This window comes from Gossypium raimondii, chromosome 8 (assembly GCF_025698545.1).
Source record: "Gossypium raimondii isolate GPD5lz chromosome 8, ASM2569854v1, whole genome shotgun sequence".
Lineage (NCBI taxonomy): Eukaryota > Viridiplantae > Streptophyta > Magnoliopsida > Malvales > Malvaceae > Gossypium > Gossypium raimondii.
In genome coordinates, this window is record NC_068572.1 from 34,414,304 (window position 1) to 34,437,932 (window position 23,629).

Sequence of the window (23,629 nt, forward strand, 5' to 3'; positions counted from 1 at the left end):
CCTTGATTTTTTTCTAAGTATGTTATAATAAACGTAACTAATGACGATAGATGTAACACCCCTTACCCGTGTCTGACACCGGAACAGGATACGAGGCATTACTGGTCTTAAACACAAGTAACCATGCAAAATCGGGCCATAAAATTTCATTTTGCTTAAAACTATCTATAAACATGCATATCGTCCCTTATAAGGGCCTACAGGGCCCTAAACATACATTGGAAGTGGTGCAGGACTAAATCGGAAACTTTAGAACACTAAGAAAATTTTCATGTTTTGGAGGGTCACACTTACTCACATTCAATATTCATCATCAACAACTCTTATACGTGCATAATTATATCTAATTAACATACATTACCATTAAGCAAAACTTAGCCATTGGACATCTAGACTTCTAGCACATACAACCATTAGGAATTTAGGCCATACCCACAACTCATCATGTATCATGCAAACACAACTCACATCACAAGACATTGTCATATAATTAATATATATATATAAAGGCTTGCAACCAATTAGCCAATATAAACCAAGTTACATGGCTATACATAAATCAAACCTTTAACCATTACAAGTCAAAACATTTGGCCAAAACATAATAACTCATACACAAAATGGTTGGGTCCTTATACATGCCATAAACTTAAAATGCTTGAATACATTGATACCAATCAATAGCTTGATAGTGTGATAGAATCTCCGACGATCTCCAACCTGAGCTAGTATCTGTGACATTATAGGAAAAAGAAAGAAAGAGGGTAAGCTATATAGCTTAGTAAGTTGGTATGTAAATAATAAGCAATCTGTTAACATGCTTTTACCAATCCTCACAATATGTTCTCAAGATAATACAGTCATAATTGCACATAGTTTCACTATTTACTCATATTTATATCAAGTTATCTACTTGAGTCATAGTCACTAAATTATTTATATCTTGCGCTACGGAACTCCAAATTAAGATCCGCTTAATTTTTCTGAAACTAGACTCACATATATTCTTACCATAAAATTTTCAGAATTTTTGGTTTAACCAATAAGTACAGTTAATTCTTCAAAGCCGTCCCTATTCTGCTATCTGACAGTTCCAACCCTTCTTCACTAAAAATTAATTATCTCTTAATACAGGACTCGGATGATGTTCCCGTTTATTTCTATTGAAAATAGACTCATTAAAATTTAATTTCATGTCTTATTCAACCTCTAATGTGATTCCCACAATTTTTGGTGATTTTTCAAAGTTATACAACTGCTGCTGTCCAAAACTGTTTTATTGTAAATTTTACTCTTTCATGATTTCCTTATTTTCATTTGCATTTCTTTACTTTCCATGCTTATTCCATATACGTGACACACAAGTCATAAACTTATCATTCAACCATGGTCACAAGCTAGTGCATATAACCAAAGCCTTTTTTCGAATTGATCACTTGATAAGTCATTTCAGAAGAAATTGTATAATTTAACCTTACCACTCTTTCATGAGCACTAGCATATTTTCACTTAAATACTTGCCATTTCAACCAATAGCTTGGCATTTGCTTAAGCATCAAGCAAAAACACTGGTTAGCGTACTTGCACATATTGCTTATAAATTGAACATTGATAAACTTATTTTCTCAACATGTCACACTTGAGTTTATTACTCATCTCAACATACATAATTTCTTTGTCAAATACAATATAATCAATAAATACACTTCCTTCATATCAAAATCAATAATAATCTGTAAATCTTCCAATTCAATCACATAAGTCTCTTACCATTTCTTACTAAATCGAAGAATAGCTTATAGATATGAGTACATCGTTCCTTTTGTGCCATAGTCCAACTATGGTCTTACACATGCATTGCCATGGCTCTGCCATGGTCTTATATTTGTAGTATCATAACCCAGTTATGGTCTTATCATCAGAATGTCATATCCAAACTATGGTCTTACATATAAACATTGCCATGGTCCAACCATGGTCTTACGTTCATAGTGCCATAACCCAGTTATGGTCTTATCCGTCAATTCATCCTTTGTCATAAAACGATTGTTCTCAATCCCGCGTTCAATCTAAATTAAGTATTAAATTCGATAATGTATTTCCAATAATAATTCAATTTCAACAATAAAAGATATATATATATATATATATATATATATATATATATAATATCCATCACCAAATAACATTCACTTTAATCAAAATTATACAGAATATAGTTCATACGAACTTACCTCGGTAGCATAATCGGTGAAAAGGGCTTATTCATCATATTCTTTGTTTTTCCCCTGTTCTAAGTTTGAATCTCATCTTCCTTGATCTATAACAAAACATTTGACTTATTTATTCATCATGCTACTCAAATTAGCTCAATTTCACATTTTTGGTAAAATTACATTTTTACCCCTAAACTTTATCATATTTACACTTTTGCCCCTAGGCTCGTAAAATGAAATCCATTCAATTTCTTTACTACGCATGCCTAATCAAACCTTTTTCATGCTTATAGCAGCCCACATATTTCACTTATTCACTCATTTACCACACAATTTATCACATTTCTCAATTTAGTCTTAAATCGACATTTTTATCAAAAATCACTTTACAAATGTTGTTTATCTAACAAGGATGCATTTCCTATCATCAATTATGAAAATACACATGTATTCATCAATGGAAAAATTTTCAAAATTTAACAGTTTTGAAAATGAAGGTACGGAATAGCTAAATCGAGTTACTACAACTCCAAAAACGTAGAAATAATTAAAAACGGGACAAAAACCGTACCTAGATCGGCCATAGAAGCTTGGCCGAATGTTTGCTTATCCATGGCTGCCCATTTTCTTCATAAACGGTTGAAGAAGAAAGAAAAAAGATGATAGTTTTTAAATTTTGTCTTATTATACCTTTATTAGCTTAATGACCAATTTGCCCTTTTCTTTTCATACTAATTTCAAAAATACCAAATAAATATCTTCCACTAACTTATTAATGGGCTAATTATCACATAAGGACTTCCACTAAAAATTTTATAACTATTTAATACCTCTAGCTTCTAGAACTCAAGTTTTGCACTTATTACGATTTAGTCCTTGTGACTAAATTGAGTGCCCAAACGTCAAAATTTTCATACGAAATTTTCACAGAATAATTCTGTAAAATTGTAGACCATAAAACTATAATAAAAATAAATTTTTCTGGTCAGATTTGTGGTCCCGAAACTACTGTTCTGACTAGACCCAAAATCAGGCTGTTACAATAGAACAATCGCAAAGCAATAAGAAAAGGAAAAATAAGAATACACAGATTTTATGTGGAAACCATGGCCCTTAGCCTTTCACCCCCACAAATCGCCTTATTTTGCCACTTTATTTATTTCTTCAACAAGTGACGGGATTCAGGTCACGCAATCTCTAACAATCTCCACCTTGACACGAATTCTCAATGAACAAGTTCTCCACCTTTTCCACAAAACCCCATAAGGGGTATTATTCAACAATGAACACCAACGAAGTTCAAAAAATTCTCAAACTTAGTTATAAGAAGTGACTTAGTCATCATATCCGCGGGATTATCATGAGTACTAACTTTGCTCACAACAATATCACTATGAGCAATAATATCACCCACAAAGTGATACCGAACTTCAATATAATTTGTTCTCTTATGAAACATTTGATCCTTCGTAAGGAAGATAGCACTCTGGCTATCACAAAACACTGTATTGATCTGAAGGTCCTTACTGAGTTTACCAAAGAGTCACTTTAACCAAATAGCTTCTTTACAAGCCTCGTAATCATGTACTCAGCTTCAGTATTAGACAAAGCAACTGTAGTTTGCAAAGTGACTTTCCAACTAATGCCGCAACCCCTAATAGTAAAGACATACCCTGTATGAGACCTTCTTTTATCAATGTCTCCAGCAAAATCAGAACCAACATACCCAAAGACTCCATCTCTAGTTCTTTCAAACTGTAACCAAACATCAGTAGTATCTCGTAAGTATCTGAAAATCCACTAAACTAATTTCTAGTGTTTCTTATCGAGATTTGTCATGTATCTACTAACTGTATATGATAAATCTGGATGTGAGCAAACCATAGCATACATGAGCGATCCCACTGCACTAGAATATGGAACACATGACATGTAGTTAATCTCATCATCTGATTGCAGAGACAAGGCCTATGAAAGTCTGAAGTGGGCTGCTAATGGAGTACTAACAGGCTTGACACTTTGCATATTGAACCTACAAAGAACTTTCTCAATGTACCTTTTCTGACTTAGGTATAATTTACATGTTTTTCTATCTTTGAGAATCTCCATCCCGAGTATCTTCTTTGCTGCTCCCAAATCTTTCATCTCAAATTCTTTACTAAGTTGGGTTTTGACATTTCTTATCTCTCTTTTATCTTTGGCCTTTATCAACATGCCATCAACATAAATGAGTAGATATACAGATGAAACATCACTACTCTCTTTAAAATAAACACAACTGTCAAAATTGCTTCTTTTGAAATCATAAGTAGTCATAAATGAATCAAACTTCTTGTATCATTACCTAAGTGATTGTTTCAGGTCATAAAGAGACTTTTTCAGCAAGCAAACATAGTCCTCCTTTTTTAAGACTATAAAACCCTGGTTGTTACATGTAAATATCTTCCTCAAGTTCTTTATGTAAGAATATTGTTTTCACATCTAACTATTCAAGCTCCAAATCATACATGGCCATAATACCAAGCAAGGCTCGAATCAAACTATGGTTAAAATAGGAGAAAACACATCTATGAAGTCTACACCTAGAATCTGATTGTAACCTTTTGCAACCAGCCTTGCTTTATACCTAGGTTTTTCAACTCCTGGAGTCTCTTCTTTCTTCTTGAACACCTATTTACAACGAATAATATTTTTAACCTTAGGAAGCTTTACTAGGTTTTATGTTCTATTCTTATGGAGTGATTCCATCTCTTCTTGCATAGCAATCATCCACTTTCCTGAATCTTCACAGCTAACTGCCTCGAAATAATGAGATGACTCTTGATTTACTTTTATATCTTCAGCCACATTTAAGGCATAAACAACTAGATCGGCCTCAGTGAATCTATTTAGAGGTTTAATTTCTCTTCTAGGTATGTTCTTGGCAATAGAATATTGTGGAGCTGACTGTGGTGAAAAAGTAACTCTACTTTTAGTTTCTGTACTAACCTGAGGAGTAGACTCTGTTGTAGATCCTAGACCAATCTGAAGCTCTATCTGCTTTATATGTGTGTTTGAACTTTGTTGGTCCTTATCGGAAAGATCTTTAAGAGGTAAGTTATGCAGGATAGCAGTCTCGTAAAAAAATAACATATTTGCTAATTACAACTTTCTTAGTTTTAGGACACCGTAACGTATATCCTTTAACACGACCCTTAAATCCAAGGAAAACACACTTCATATATTTAGGTTCCAATTTACCCTTATCAACATGAGCATACACAGGACACCCAAAAATCTTCAAATAAGAATAATCAGCAGGAGTACTAGACCATACCTCTTGTGGAGTCTTTTCTCAATTGCAATGAATGAAAATCGGTTAATTAGAAAACATGCAGTAGAGGTCGTTTCAGCCCGAAACAACTTCGATAAATAAGTATTCCACAATATAAATCGAACCTTTTCCATGATTGTTCTATTCATTCATTCTGCAATACCGTTTTGTTATGGAGTATAGCGAGCTGTCAAATCACGAACCCTTTTGATTTGTACAATTTACTAAATTTATCAGAACATAATTCCAAGCCATTATTTGTGTAAAGGTGTTTTATCTATTTTCCTTTCTGCTTCTCGATCATAGTACATGTCATACATCACTAAGTGTTCTGATGACTCCATCGAACATGTTAATTTTGATCTTGCCAATACTTGCAATAATACATGAAACATTATTTTCCATCAAAACAACATTGTTGGACACTGTTTCATATGTTGTAAACCAATATCGATTGGGACTCATATGGAAGGTGCAACCAGAATCGAGGATCCACTCCTCGCTCACTTTAAATTTGCCAGCAGAAGTAACTAGGAGTTCACTATCACTGTAGTCTTCTCCTACACCAACTTCACTAGATTGTTCTAGTTGTTTTCCCTTTTGATTTGCAACCTCCATTTTGGTCTTATTCTGCAACTTATAGCACTCAGACTTAAGGTGCCCTTTCTTTTTGCAGAAGTTATAGGTTTTACCTCTTTTTGAAGATCTAGATCTACCCTTAGATTTACTGTCAGGATTACATTCTTGTGTCCTCCCACAATTATCACCAGTATTTCATTCTTGTCTCTCACGGACAATGAGACCCTCTCCCTGAGATTCAAATCCAGTCATAAGATGCTTCATCTTGTCATACGAAGCTAAGGAATCATAGACTTCATTAACTGTGAGAGATTCATGACTATACAAAATCGTATCTTTAAAGGTTGTATAAGAAAGAGGCAATGAACAAAGCAAAATTAACCCTAAATCCTCTTTATCATATTGAACCTCCATGGCTTCTAAGTCTGAGATGATTTCTTTAAACACAGTTAAGTGTTCGACCAAAGATGTACCTTCTTCCAAATGATGAGAATAAAGACGTTGCTTCAAATGCAACTTGCTAGTTAGGGTTTTTGATATACAGAGCTACTCCAGCTTTGTCCATAATGTAGCGGGGGTCTTCTTCTTCAACATGTCCTGTAGAATATCATTCGACAGATACAGATGTAAATACGTCAGAACCTTTTGATCATTACGCTGCTTCTCTTCAGTTGTAAATGTCAAAGGCATTTATCTACCCCTAGCAGAGCATCCTCCAAATCTATCTGTGCAAGAACTGTCTGCATCTTTACCTGCCACAATGCGAATCTAGTGTTACAATCCAACAACAAAATATCATACTTCATCATTATTGTGATCGAGACGAGCAACCCAAAAAGCTCTGATACCAGTTTTTTATATTAAACATACCTAATGGCGGTAGAACGATCGCAAAACAATAAGAGAAGGAAAAATAAGAACACACATGTTTTGCCACTGTATTTATTTCTTCAACAAGTGACAGGATTCAGGTCACAGAATCCCTAACAAAGTAGTTTGGAAACTATCTACTCTGTGTACCCTTACTTAATGAATGGTTTATTCAACAATTGGTCCAACAAACTATTTGTTAAAGCCTAATATACCCTTACACAAGAAGCAAATGCAACCTAGTAGATAACCCCAACTTGTTAGAACCACTTACCCAAATAAACTCACTTACAATAAATTTAACTCTCCAAAAATGCCTATAGCAGAGTGCAAACAACAAAGTAAATGCTGACAATAATTACACAAGAAAATAATACAAAAACTCTCTCTCAAAGATGTGCCAAGCCACGTGAATAAAATAACCTATTTATAATAATAATATGACAGTTTCCTCAAGTAGTTGTGTGAAGATAGAATCATCATTTTTAATTATATGATTATCCTAGGTAAAAACTTCCAATATTTATCTCAAAATAAAGTTTTTTAAGCCAATTAAAATCAACAACTTAATCACCAAGTAAATGGCTTAAGGATATATAAGCCTTAGTCGATCACCAATTAGTCAATCTCAATCACCATCATTTAAGAAAGGATAGAACATATTCTTAGGATCATTTGGTTATAGAGAAATGAACCATAAGGATAAAACACACACACACACACACACACTAACAACTAACTCTACTTGACTTGTCTTGAAGACACGTCGAAACTGTTGTCCAAACTGTTTACATCTGTTCAAACATGAGAATAAACAAACAGTTCAAAGAGTTGTTCGATCATGAGATGAACATCAATAACAAGACAGCTAAAATCTCAACAAAATTATTGAATCAAACTTTTTCAAAGTTGAGTGATAAGCCATTATATATATATATATATATATATATATATATATTGTCAAAGAATTTTTGTTCATTTATCAAGTCTAGCAATTATCATTTAAGGATAAAGATAGTCATAAATTTGAATAAATAATTAAATTAATTAATTTTTTCCACTAGAGAATCATTTTAGCCTCATATATAGGAGAACAAAAGGAGATGAGGTTTGGAGTAGACGGCATGCCATTTTCTCTTAAGCCAACAAATCCTGCTTAGGTGTTTGTAAAAAATGTAGGGCTAAAAATATGAAAGATACGTATGTTGATGTTGCTTGTATGTATCAAAACAAGGAAAAAGAAAATAATAGTGTATCAATGTGCATGTAAATGATTGTGAATCACATGCATGCATCTTTTCTTGAGCTTAGTTGGCGTTCACATAATTAAAAGCTTATCTTATGAGAAAAGAAAATGAATCATAAATTATGATAATTCACTATCTCCAAAACAACATCTGTAATTCACTAATCGCATCAATTAAATTACCAATTAACAACCTTTTTTAAGACTAAAAGGTACCTTTTATAAAAAAATTTTAAGATTCAAACTAATTCTGTTAAATATTGATTTAAGATTAAAATAATTAATATTTTTAAATACAAGTGTAATACGGGTCATACAAATAATATAAATAATTAATAAAATATATCCCTTTTAAAAAAAATCCAATGGCTCTAAAACAAATGTTAACCCTAAGTGTAATTTAAAAGTAAAATAGTATTTATAAAATTTAAAATAATAAATTTAATCTAAAAATTTAATTAATATAATAAATTCCTTTTAATTATTTTCTTGAGTAAATAAGATGCATATATAAATCAAACTTGTACAAAAATCTCTTTAACTACATCGTTTTAGAAAATAATGATAAAATAATTTTCAAATTTAAAGGTAAATCAATACTTCTAAAACACCATTAAAAACTAAAACACAAAATTAAAAATAAATCTCAAATTTAAAAAAAACTTAAAAAGCAATATTAAAGAAAAAATTCATGTCCATTAGAAACAAAAAAAGAAAGGACTGAATTTGCCTTTGAATTTTTTCCTTTAAGTTGAAAGAAAAAAATTAGCTATCATTTAATTTTTCGTCTCTTTTAGTTTTTAAATTTGTATTATTTGTCAAATCATTTCAAAATGTTTGGAAGTTAATATTTGTTAACTTTGCTAACGTGGCATACACCACGTTAGCAATTAATTAATTATTTTTAAATTTAAAAATATTTTATACTCTTTATTAATTTTATTTTTAAAATAAATTTTAATTTTTAATTTTTAAATTTTAAAAATAATTAATTGCTAACATGGCATCCATGTAGTAATTTACATGTATGCCACATCAACAATGCTAACTTTTTAATCAATTTTAGGTAATTTAACAAACAATACAAGTTTAAAAGCTAAAACGACGAAAGATTGAAAGAACGGTTAAAATGATTTTTTTATAAAGTTAGAGGTCAAATAAGTCATTATGTCAAAAAGAAAAAATCGGACAGGTGTCTCTCAAAATTACATTTAATTATTTCTTAAATTTGGTAAAATTTCATTAATTATATAGTTATAAAATTAAAACATAACAATATATAAGTTTAATCTTAAAGTATAGACTAATTTTCTTTACTTGCACTATCTATACGTTGATTGTATGTATTAATAAAATTACATTTAATTATTTCTTAAATTTTGTAAAATTTCATTAATAATATAGTTGTAAAATTAAAGCATAATAATATATAAGTTTAATCTTAAAAACACAATATAATCTTAAGACTAAATTTAAATAAACAATATATTGTAATTACTTTAAAGTATAAATATTATAATAATAGATTGTACGAAAATTCTATTTTATATATAATTTCTAACATACTTTTAATTATTAATTAGTGAATGTAAATTGTTAATTAAATTTAAATATTGTGACTACTAACAAATTTAGTGTATCATTATTTATATTTTTAAATATTTATTTTAATTTTAATAGTGTATTAATTTGTAAAAATAATGATAAACTTAAAAGATTTTTTAAATTTTTTAAAATTTACAGTAGCTTATTCTGTAAAATTTAAGTTAAATTATTGAATAAAAGTAAAATGAAAGGTTTTATTATGAAAATATAACTTAAAAAACACCATTAAAAATTATATAAAAAAGGCGGAAGGGTTTATGTTCAAAATTTTCCCTCCACAAATGCTTACTTTCTTTCCTTACCCCATGTCAAATTTTTATAATGTAAACACATTGAAAATTTAAAAATATTTTAATATATATTATTTTAAAATCATTTCTGCTAGCTCAAAAAATCAAACTGAAATTGCCATGGGAGGGGGTGAATTGGTTTTTTAAAATTTTGTGGGAGCTAGAGAATAAGGATGAAAAAATTGCACACAAGAATTTAGAGTGGTTCGATGCCTACTCCACTACCTCAGCTTTCCATGCTATGGATTTTCCCAAATTCACTAATTTGACAACCTTTGAGGACAAGATTTAACCTTTCAAACTCCCTTAAGATTTCTACTCAAACCTTCAGACACAAACCCTCTCAAAGAAATACAAATAAGCAAACTAAGAACAAACCCTTACAATATCAGAATGTTTGTAAATTAAACTCAATTACAAAGAAGAACACTTAAGCTGATAGAATAATGATAAAGCTCACAAGTGTTTGTAAGAAAATTATAGAAAATTTTAGCACAAAGGTTGTTTGATTGATCTTTAAGCTTGAATATTCTCTCTTGTTGTTGTAGGATCTTTAGAAGTTGGTATTTATACCCTCTAATTCATTTCCAACCGTTGTGGTTGTTGAGGAATTAAATAGAACCGTTGCTGATGAAAATACCAGATCATTAAATTCACCTACAACAAAAAATATCAATACTTTTTCTACGAGTACCGATACTATTAGCATTTAATGTCTAATTCAGTGACCGTTAAAGTTAGTTTACAACGATAACAAAGACCATTTATCTATACCTAGTAAAAGGTATCGATATTTTTGAATGAGTATCGATACGTTTTGTGATTGTTTGAAAAATCATCAAGTCAGAATGAAAAATTGGTATCGATATAAAAAGATGCTATCAATAAAATACCATAGGTATCGATATATTTTGAAAATTATCGATACTTTTTGCTTTTGTTCAATTTTTGTTTCAAGCTAGTGAGCAAGTTTGATATTGATATAGAAAAGGGCATCGATAAAAATTGTATGAGTATCGATACTTCTTGTAGAGAGTTTTTTTTTTCAATCGATTTAAAAATGTTTCAATCGAGTTAAAAAGTTTAAAATTATTTTTGAACTTTGCCCAAAATTTTTTAAGTGTTCAAAATATTTTCTAAGTTTTTTGGAAGTCTTGAAATGGTTTTTATGCTTTGAACTTTATAATTTCTTTGTTCAAAAACAAACTTTATTCAAAAGCATTTTTGTTTGTTATATCGGAACAATTTATCAAATAAAGCTAGTTTAACAATCTCCCCCATTTTTATATAACAAAACACTTTGGTAAATTTCTTTTTGAATTTGTTACTCCCCCTTGTTAAAGTTTAATTTGAATCAATGACTTGGTTTTATGAATTTAAAACAAAGACTTGAGAGTGAAAAACTGGTCACTTAGGTGTTTGCATTAAAAGATTAGTCAAAAAATACTCAACCAAATACCAATTAAAATTACCTTTCTCTTCTCTTCTCCCCCTTTTTGTTATATCAAAAATCAACAAATAAAGTTTAAGAGAAAGACTTTGTTAGTCCAAGAAAAGAAATTTAAAAATTAAAATCAAACTAACATCAAGCCTTCAAGTATCTACAAAAGATACCAAAATAAGTGTAACACCATATATCCGGCCCGGTCGCGGAACTTAAGTACCAAGACGCTACATTAAACCTCACAACTTCATACACATTCACATAGTCACATTTACGTACAACCATCATCACATTCAAACATTTATAGGATTATTGAACATTAAACCTCACAACTTCATACACATTCACATAGTCACATTTACGTACAACCATCATCACATTCAAACATTTATAGGAGTATTGAAGCTAAAACACCTTAGGCATCATTCACACGACTTAACCTTTAATCGACTTTAGGAACAATTTAAAAGCATGCTTAGGGACCAATTAACAATTTCAAAGACATTCACGTAGGTGTCGATACTCAATCGCAGGTACCGATATATATGAAGATAGGTATCGATACCATTAGGAAAATCGATACCTTTTTAGCATTCTATTTTTCCTCAAATTTTAAAACTAAGCAAATTATCGATACAAAGCAAAAGTATATGTATTTTTACCCTGAGTATCGATACTCATGAAAGGGTATCGATACCAAAATGAGCTACTATTTTCTTTCACATTCCTTACAGCATGGAGGTATCAATACTTATGCCCAAATATCGATACCTTTGCACAAAACATAAAAAAAAACTACAAAACAGGGCAAAAATTCATACTTAAACATCTTCCTATCCAATAGGCATCAACTAACATACTATCCAACATCAAAATGATCAGAATCATAGTCCAAAATAACATCTCTACCTCAAGTTAATTAAACTATAACAAAACCAGTAGAATAATGGTAAACATCCATCAAATCTTAAAAGTCTACAATCATATCAAAACACTAAAGACATAATAACAGAAACAACCAAAATTCTAGCCACATGGCCTTTATTCCCACAGTTCAAACAATAATCAAAATGTCACCTACTCAATTTACTAAGCCTAACTTGGATCACTTCCTTGGGACCGCACCGCTTACACCGTAACTCTAAATATCTGAAATGGTTTACAATGGAGTGTGAGAGCTTAAACAATCTTAATGAATGTATAGAATTATCGTAAAGATGCACAATATCATACGTTAAATGTAAGCAACAAAAGACACATTCACAATAGAGTTTAACTATAGTGCCAAACTAACATATTTATGCATCACTTACTTATACATCTAACTTTGTAATCACATATTTATACATGCATTATATTTCACAAATGATTCATTAATTGATACATTAGCAACTTGAGACTGTGAAACATAAAAGTGGGTTATGTCATCACACATTAGATACACGAATCTCCAACACACCAATGACTGAGGAGTCGAACATATCCCAAAAGTGTAGCATCAAGCTAACACTCTCCTTCACACTAATATATCCCGATGAATGGAGCTTATATCACATTCCCTTGTCTCTCCAAACTGTCCTGAACCTTAATGCCCCAAAATCATAACACAAGGGTGAGTACTCACAAAATCTTATGGCAGGCCAACTATATCTAACGGTCTCAAAAAATCACAAGTCCAAAGTATCCACAATATAACACATATTTACTTACCATTTTTTGCACACTTTCACTGCACATTTACATCATTAACACAACATCATCACTATCACTTGGCATGTTTAGCATGCTCACAACTAAAACATTTCACAAGAGTTAACATAACATATAGCACATATCACATTACACATCATACTACTTAATCTACAACACAAAGTCACAAATTTTGCAAAATAAACGAGAGGAATAAGAAAGCTTACACTCAAAACTTAGAGCAGGGGTTTAGGCTACTCTTAAGTTGTAACGCCCTAAAAACATGACTTTTCTTATTAGGTTGTGTCAATGAAAATGTGGGTGTTTCTGTGGTAATGTGCTCTGGTTGCTCATTAAAGGTCTGAGGCTCGAGTTGCATCTTTTAAAGTTTTGCGTATTCTTTAATTGAATTTTAGACTTACATGTGTCACATAAGTTAAATTTTGTGTGTTGATGTTTCAACGATGAGCCTAGTGGTTCAATGGTTAAGCATCTATCTGTTTCATTGGTCCTGTGTTCGAACCTCTACGTGTGCATTAAGGAATATTATTTTTGCACTTCTCATTAAATACAGATATTAGAATTTTAAATGAATTTCCTTATACGTTTAACTTCATTTCCCTCACTATTTTTTTATTTTACTTTCTTCTTACTTTTTGGCATCATTTTTGAATTCCTCTTCGTATAACGTTCTGATAGGTTAATTGTAGAATCATATTGTACTGTTGGTTGTTTCAGTGCTTAACGGTAGTATTAAACTGTAGTAATTATTATTGTTAGGTATGAATTGAGAATTTATTTGAAATCCCAAAGTGAGGGTGTTGATCGATTTTGCTTTGCTTTGTTTGCTCGTGGTTATGGAAGGTTAGGGGAAGGTCAAGAGACGTCTAACGCTTCTCTCATCGTCTAGAACTCGAGTGTGCGCTCTTGAACTTCAATAAGCAAGTTTTGTTCGTTTCAGGTTTGTGGGTTAAAGGTTTCAACGTTGATTGTTGTTGTGATTTATCGTATCCCTTTGAATCTCCATTAATTGAGTAATTGGATTGGATTTCTAGGCTTTGGGAGTTTTACGATTTCTTCTGGGTCATTGCTGTTTCAGGTAAGGTATTGAAACCCTTCTTCTTTTGTATTTTTTTATCGTCAGAAATGGGACAGTCGACAGCACATGGACTGCCACACAGATGTGTGTGCAGGCCATGTATGCCACACAACAGTATAGAAAGTCGTGTGGTGGACCGTGTAACTGACTAAGTTCAGATTTGAGACACATGGACGAGCTATACGGGCGTGTGGTAGGCCATGTGTGAGATATTAAGGTGCAATGGTAACACGAGCTGGCACATGGGCGTGTGTCCAGACCGTGTGACTCATTATTTATGTATTAGGGACACACTGGCAAGGAACACGAGCAAACACGGGTGTGTGCCCAGACCATGTAACTCACTAACTTGGTGAATAGGGGCACACGAGCAGCCACACGATTATGTGCCAGACCATATGGAGTCACATGGGCACCCACACGGGCATGTGAGCCTAAATCACCAAATTTTTGTTAATGCCATAATTATTGTACGAGACGAGTGTAAGTCGTCTGTAGGATATGTATGAATGAAACTGAACTGTATGATCTACTTTATCATGATTATAAACTAGTTTTACATACCAGTATGAGACAATTCGTAAGAATATCAACCCTCTGTTATATTGGAACTGTACGATTGTATCTGCATAAGAATATATATTGGTCATTTTTTCTCAACATTTGCATAGGGCGGAAATTATGAATTGAAGGAAGTGTTATGTACTGATTTGGTGGTTAAACCACCCGTAATTATATATGATCTGGAAGTGAGACTGTAAACACTACAACGTGTCATACCAACATTATAATGTGTATAGGGAGAGACGAGTATTATATACCTACTGGTGTGTTGGGTTGGTTGGATATGGTGTGTAACAGATGGGGGTAGGATAACTACATCTATATCTGTATTTACATCTGAATCTATTTTTTATCTGATCTGCTGTATATCTAACTACTCTGTATCCGAACTATTATGAGCTATTAATTTGATCATAAGACTGAGTGTGTTGTCTAAATTCTCAATAATATTTAAGTTATTTTATGTACGTTGAGTATGTACATTTTACATTAGGTTGTAACGTACTAACTAGACTGAATGAATTTCAGGAACCTCTCAGAACCAAGCGGTTGGCGGACGCTAGACTCGGTCATCTAATGGTCCTATTTTAAATATATGTGTGTGTTTAAACTTTTTATTTGTTTTCCAACTCTAAGTTTTAAGATTGAATTATCTTGAATGGTTGATGGTTTTAAGACTTATTTATGTATCGATTAAACCGACTTTAAGTGCATCTATTTTCTGGTAAGCTCATTTGATATCCTAGACTTGGTCTTTTCATCAAGGTCGGGTTTAAGGTGTTACATAATCTCTCATTTAACACTATGAATCGTGTCTACAAGCAACAATTTCAAATACTCATTGTTCACGTTTTTACCTATTTGCCGAAAGTTTAAACTAGCTTCTCTTTGCCTTTCGCCTTGCTGCGAAGAAGGCTCCAACGGTTCTGAAGCTTCACCAAAATAAATTGCACAATAAACACAATTAATTTACAACCTTAGACACACCTCCACAAGAAAAAAACATAGATCAAAGGTTAGTTCCTCTTGGAATTGAAATTTTTGATTACCAACTTCGAAACTCAAATATCTTAATCTCTACTCATTCCCATTATTTAAAATCAATTCAAATCATCTAATTATTCATCTAAGAATAATTCTCAACCTTCAAACCACACAAAACTGCTCAAATTCATGGTTTCGAAAATTTGACATACATGGCCAATTTTAACGAAAACTCAACAAAACCTTTGAATTCTTTAACAAAACTTTAAGGAGAGTTTAAAAAAATTATAATTATATCAAGAAAATTTGAAAAACACTTTGAAACATTAATTTTATTCAAAATACCAAATTTCACCATTAACGACCCAAATCTCGGCTTCTACACAAAACCTTTGATTCAATGGCTTAAAACTCGATTTCAAAGGCTAGACTACAACAAAAACTATTAGAAAAACAAAACATTACCTTGATTGAGTGAAGAACAAATGATTGATTGAAAATCTGGAAAAACTCACTTGAAGAAAAATTAATGGATTTAATGGTGTTCTTGGTGTCTTTCTTTGAATTTGAAGGGGTTTCTATGTTTGAAAGGTGATAGAAAATAAGATATTTGAGTAATAGAGACCAAAAATTGAAGGATGAATTTTTGGGGTTTTTCTCTCTAATGGACGACACAAAAAAAGGGTGAAAGGGTGTTTCTCTTTTCTCTTCTTTCACGTTAAAAATAGGGTGAAAGGGGGAAAATATGGGCTAATTTTAAAACTTGGTGTAGTAGCTTTAAAGCTACCCTTAAGTTTAATATTTTTACAAAACAGTAGAAAAAGGTGAAAGGGTGTTTCTCTTTCTCTTCTTTCACGTTAAAAATAGGGTGAAAGGGGGAAAATATGGGCTAATTTTAAAACTTGGTGTAGTAGCTTTAAAGCTACCCTTAAGTTTAATATTTTTACAAAACAGTAGAAAAAGGTGAAAGGGTGTTTCTCTTTTCTCTTCTTTCACGTTAAAAATAGGGTGAAAGGGGGAAAATATGGGCTAATTTTAAAACTTGGTGTGGTAGCTTTAAAGCTACCCTTAAGTTTAATATTTTTACAAAACAGTCATCTTTTTAAAATTTAAATCCTATTTCTCACTATTTTCATAAATTAGTTTAAATTTTCTAAAGCCATAAACAAAGATATTTTTGGGTTACCACATTTTGAATTTTCGAACTCATTTTGTGCAATAATTCCAAAATTACCCTTGAAACTTCTAAACCCAATTTTGGGATCTAACGATAAGTGTTAAAGTTCTAACACGTAAAGATAGGTAAATGTGCAATGAAAATGATTAAAATGCATAAGAGAAAAAATGCACTTTAGTCTTCTTGAGGTGGAGGAGTTGGAAGAAATTGAGACATAAGATATGCTATATTTTCCTCCATCTTAGACATGCTAAAGTCTAGGCCTCTAAAGTCAACTCGAAAAAATCCAATTACTCTAAGAATTACTAGTGTGCCAGTTGAAAAATTCTGTTCTTGTGGTGGATCAGAAGAAGTGGCATGGATAGGAGTTGGCTTTGGTGGAGGAATATCATTATTCTCTTTTTTGATGTCTTCACCATCAACCTATTGAGGATTGGGTTGGTCATCCTTAACCCAATTTCAGGTAAGAGGATCCAATTTGAATCCAGCACAATGAAGAGCAACAAAACTAATAGGTTGAAGCTTAACGGACAAGGGAGGATCGACATGGGTAGGGATGTTTAGGCTTATAAAGATGTAAGACATGTACGTTCCAAAAGGCGAGGTGAGGGTACTAGAGAGCTCCTTACCAATGCTTTTGGTAATGTTATTAAATAAAATTAAAGTAAGATTGAGATGCTTATTACTATGAAAACAATCAATACACCAATAATTGGTAGATTGAAGAACGACACGTTTTGAGATTGGACGCAATATCAATGTGATAATAAGATGCAAAACACGATCATAGACATTGAGCTTGGATGCGTATGAGCGTTGAACATTCAAAGCCGAATTTAAAGGCCTTTCTCATTCGATTCACCACCGGAAGAAGTTTTAAAATTTTGTCAAAGTTTTCCAAAGTGAGAGAAATAGGTGTTTTTATAAGAAAAGAGTTAATGGCAACCATGATCTCACTTGTTTCATCATTTTCGAGTCTAGCATTCGAATAAAATGCTCGAACAAGATTAGCATACGTTGGTGAAAAAAATTTAAAAAAGTTAATCCAATGTCATTCAGTCAAAGTTCCAAGAAATCAAAAGTTAATTTTGGTTAAAAACTCAAAATTAAGTGTCCGTAAAACGTTAACTTTACATTTAGAAAAATAATGGTCACATCGGTAAGAATCATTGTCCTCTCTAAAGCAATCATTGAAAGAAATGGTTTAACCACTGGATTTATTTGAAGACGAAGGCCCGGAACCAGGGCGTTTCTTGATAGACATTGTAACTAACTAGATTAGAGAAGACACTATTTGCACTTAAAATTTTAGTTGGGAATTTTATCAAACACATTGTAAGCAAAGGGTTTAAAGAAAATTTTTAAGATTTTGGCTAAGTTTATGTAACCTCCTGCAATAAAATAAAATATATAGACTCCAAATAACCTAAAAACACAATTTTCAACCAATAATTTAACAAAAATTCAAAAAAAAAGCGAAATGAGAAAAATGAATTTTACCACAAAATTTCTTGGAAATGATGAAATTTGAAAGAAAACTTGTTAAATCCTCATATAAAAAGGCAATGTTGGTTGTTTTGTGTCAAGATTTTAAATAAAAGGTGAAAGATTTCAAGATTTGTGAATATAGGTGTGATAGCCCGAAATAGGGCCTAATCGGAACAGTGGTTTTGTAACCACAAATCTGAAGTGAAATAGTTTAATTTTATAAATTTTTATTAATTACCAATTGATTGAAATATTGTGTGAAAATATGGATAAGAAATTTTAATGATTTAGTGCCTAATTGAATTTTTAGGACTAAATTGAGAAAAATGCAAAGTGTGTCTAATTAGTGATTAAAGGACTTAATTGAATTATTGCATGAAATTGGAAGTGTTTATGTGGCAAGTAGACCATAAATTAGTGTTATGGACACATAAGGGTAATTCTAGAAAAATATCTAAGTAAGTGGGTCAAGGGCATTTTTGTCAAAATTGAATAAAAGACAAAATAAGATGAAAACAAGTGCTCATCTTCTTCAAATTAGACCCTTGTTGCTAAAAATTTCATGTCACCATAGCTAAGGTTCTTAATTTTTCTAAGCTCAATTGTAAGTGATTTCCTGCCCTGTTTTTAATTATTTTCGTATTTTTATGCTTATTGAAGCTTGAATTTCATTTTTCTACCATTTATTTTAAATGAAATGAAATTTTAAAAATTTACCCATTCATGATATAGTTGTAATTTGATGAGTGATGATAGATAATGAATCATTGAAGTGCTAATTACCGCTTTACTAGATGAATTTCGATAAAAATGTTTAAAAAGGACTAAATTGTGAAAGATAGTAAAGTGTGCATAAAGTTGTGATTTTGTGAAATTGAGGGCTGTTATGAGCATGAAATATGATTTAGTGAGGTTTAAAATTTAAGAAATTTAGTGAATTTTATTTTACAAGCTTTGGGGCAAAAGTGTAATTTTTGAAAAGTTATGGGAAAAATGTAAATTTGCCAAAATATTGTTTATGAATTGTATTTGAATGGAATTTTGATAAAATATATTAAATTGTGTTAATATAGATCAAGAAAGAAGGAATAGTGAAAGTGATCGAGGAAAAGAGAAGGTTATCGACTAATTTACGAAAATGGTTGTTTTGCATCCGAGGTAAGTTACGTGTAAATAATAGCAACATATTTTTATAAATTGTGAATTATATTTGATATGTGAATTAATATTGAATGTGGAAGTAAAATTATTCATGAATTATTCAAGTGATAAAGTGTTTAAAATAAAGTATTAAGTTTAAATTCCCGGTTGAACTTAAGAATAGAAATGGATACAAGTGACATGTCACTAGAGACCAATGTTACAGTGTTACAGTGAGTCTCGGGTGCTGGGTGATATAGCATGTGTTGCAGATACCTGACAGCTTGTATGAGCAGGCCCGTGGACATTTTCAGGGTTTTTGATCAGTGGTAGCTTCGGCTACATTTCAGTGGTAGCTACTGACTACATATCGATGGTAGCTTGGCTACATATCGATTAATGGCACTTATGTGCTAATTCTCTACGTATCCGTGTATATTTCGAGTGTTCAGCGGGATTAATAATGAGTTAAAGTAAATATGAAATGAGGTGTGTATGCAGGTACATTTGAAAGAATGAGCATATGTGATAAAGGTTAAGTGTGTAAATGTATATGCAAGTGAATTTGGTAAGATTGTACATATATAAGTGATTGAAATTGCTAAGAAATGTATTGATTAGTTATATGTTAAAAAATGTTAATTATTAAATGAGTGCTTATTGTTTACATGTAACTTACTAAGCTATTAGTAGCTTACTCCTTTCTTCATTTCCTTTGTTTTATAGTGTTTTGAGCTTACTCGAATTGGGGATCGTCGGCGCTTCGTATCACACTATCAACAGACATCTCGGTATTATGTGATTTCAAAACTTTTAAAGCTATGGCATGTATAGAGACTTATTCATTTTGAGTATGTTCATATGATATGGCTAAAGATTTGCTATTGAAATGGTTAGTAAATAACATGTTTTGGTGTTATATATGTTTAAATGGTAGCTAATACAAAGAAGCAGTTTTTCAATAGCAGCAGTGACGTGATTTTAAAAAATCACCAAAAATAGTAGAAATGGAATTAGAGAGTGAATGATATATATAATTAAATATTATCAAGTCTATTTTTACATGAAAGAAACGGTGTAGGCAAAGAAATTTTATATTTTGAGATATTTTAATTTTAGTGAGATAAGGTCAGAATGGTTTTTGAAGTCCTGTGTTCTGACTTTAGAAATTCATTAAAAATTATACAGAAATAATTATGGGTCATAATTTATATTTCTAAATTCCCTAGTGAGTCTATTTTTAAAATAATCAAATGATAACATTATATGAATTCTGTACAATGAGATAATTGATTTTTAGTGACAAGAGGTCAGAACTGTCAAGCAGTGAAACAGGGAAGAATTTAACGAATAAACTGTACTAATTGGCTAAGCCAAAAATTCTGGAAATTTTATGAGTCTATTTTCAGATAAAATTTATGAATCTAAAATTTGAGTTTCATAACTTAAGTTATAATTAAATTAGTGACAGTCACGCAGGTAGACAGTTTTGTTGGGAATAGTGAAATTAATTTTAAAAGCAAATTTTTGTGTTTCGAACTAGTAAGTTAAGTCAGATAACGCCTCGTGCTCGACTCCGGAAACGGTCTCGAGTAAGGGGTGTTACAATAGGATTGAGAGGTTCTAAGAAAAATTGGTTAAGAAATTTGAGATTTTCTTATTCTATTAAAAACATGCTACAAGAGTCTTTAAAACCCAACGAGTATCGATATTGATAAAATAGTGCTAGTATCGATACCAAATGTTGAATTTGTTTCCCAAAGTTCTAATACATTCTAAACTAACTTAGAATGACTTTTTAGAAATTTCTAATGATTTCACATGTCAAATTTAAGTATGATGCATATGAAACATAGAGCATTATAAGACGTGCAAAAATTAATTATTAACACCCATCAAAGTCTAATTTAGCATATTCAAAGGCATTCAACGATCATGTAAATTAGACTAAATAAGTCAAAAATAGACTAATCATGCAAAATCAACTCCCCCTAGCTAATTGCATATAAGATCCATTTAAATAATTTGTTCATGCTTTTTTTTTCAAACAATTTAATGCCTAAAACATTTTGAAAACAACTAAGTCCATAAATTTATTTGAATACAAAATCAAGACAAGGTAGTGATACCCAGTTCTCTCCTAAATGTCCAAAATATTTCTTTATCTAAAGGTTTTCTAAAAATGTCAGCTAATTGATGCAAAGTGTCTACATACTCTAGAACAATATAACCTCTTTAGACATGATCGTTGATGAAATGCTATCTTATTTCAATATGCTTAGTCTTAGAATGTTGGATGAGATTTTTAGTGAGACAAATAACACTAGTATTGTCACACTTGATAGGAATACTATCTACATCAATTACATAGTCCTTAAGTTGTTGTTTCATCCATAAAACTTGAGCACAACAGCTACTGATAAAAACGTATTCCGCTTTGGTGGTAGACAACACAACACTATTTTGTTTCTTTGAAAACCATGAAATTAACATGTTGCCTAAGAATTGACAAGTACCAGAGGTGCTCTTCCTATCTAGTTTGCAACCTCCAAAGTCCGGATCTGAGAAAGCATGCAAGCTAAATGATGAATCTCTAGGATATCAAAGTCTTAAATTAGGAGTGTCTCTAAGGTACCTAAAAATTCTCTTAACGACTTGTAAATGAGATTCCTTAGGACAAGATTGATATCTAGCACACAAGAAAACACTAAATGTAATGTCGGGTCTACTTGTGGTAAGATAAAGTAAAGAACCAATCATTGACCTATATAATTTAATATCTACACATTTATCTTATTCATCTTTGCCAAACTTCGTAGAAGAGCTCATGGGTGCACCTTGTGGTTTAAGGTTGTCCACCCCAAATTTTTTTAGCATTTCCCTTGTGTCCTTAGCTTGATTGATGAAGATGATATCCTTCTTTTGATTGATTTGGAGTCCTAAAAAGAAGTTTAGTTCTCCCATCATGCTCATCTCCAATTTACCTTGCATTAACTTGGAAAATTCTTGACAAAGAAGATCATTAGTAGCACCAAAAATAATATCATCAACATATTTTTGAACTACTAATAAATCATTTTTTTTTCTTTTAATAAAAAATGTTATGTCAACCTTCCCTTTACAAAAACCTTTTTCAACAAGAAAATTCAATAGTCTTTCATACCAATCTCTAGGAGCTTGTTTCAAACCATATAAAGCTTTTGAAATTTTGAAAAATGGTTTGAAAATTTTGGATCTTTAAAACCAGGTGGTTGTTCAACATACACTTCTTCATTTATAAAACCATTTAGAAAAGAACTTTTAACATCCATTTGATATAATTTAAAATTATTAAAGTATGAAAAAGTTAAAAGTATTCTAATGGCTTCCATTCTAGCTACAGAAGCATACATTTTATCATGTTTATTCCTTCCTCTTGAGTATAACCTTGAGCAACAAGCTTAGCCTTGTTCCTCACTATGTTACCACTCCCATCCTAGTAGATTTTTCTCAAGGTCTTTCTACAAGGGCCAATATCCAATATTCATCATTTAAAGCTTCTTTGATATTCTTAGGCTCAATGCATGAGATAAATGCAACATAATTACATGTATTTCTAAGAAAAGATCTAGTAGTTATTCCTTCGGATGGATGTCCCAAAGTCTTACCACATTTCACATAGTTGTACTCTCTTGGATGATTAACTTCTTTTTCCTCTATTATGAGCTCCTTTAGAGCATCTTTTGTTAGTTCTTGAATCTTGTCATTTGATGAATGATCAACTTTAGCATCATTGTTTAATATTCCAATATCATCATCATCAACACAAGTATCCTTTCTAGGAAGAGGGTTAGCATCATTGAAAACATGTTTTGATTCTTCAACTACTAAAGTTCTTTTATTAAAGACTCTACAAGCTTTAGAATTTAAAGAATAACTAAGAAAA

At 31.4% G+C, this 23,629-nt stretch overlaps 1 long non-coding RNA gene across 1 annotated transcript; it reads right to left on the reverse strand.

The window, feature by feature from the left end:
* Positions 1-479: 479 nt before the first annotated feature.
* Positions 480-2,874, reverse strand: LOC128043124 (uncharacterized). The gene is made up of 3 exons (XR_008198895.1): positions 2,788-2,874; positions 2,235-2,320; positions 480-732 (listed from the first exon to the last, which is right to left on the reverse strand). It is a non-coding gene; the product is annotated as an uncharacterized LOC128043124 (long non-coding RNA).
* Between the last annotated feature and the right edge of the window lie 20,755 nt (positions 2,875-23,629).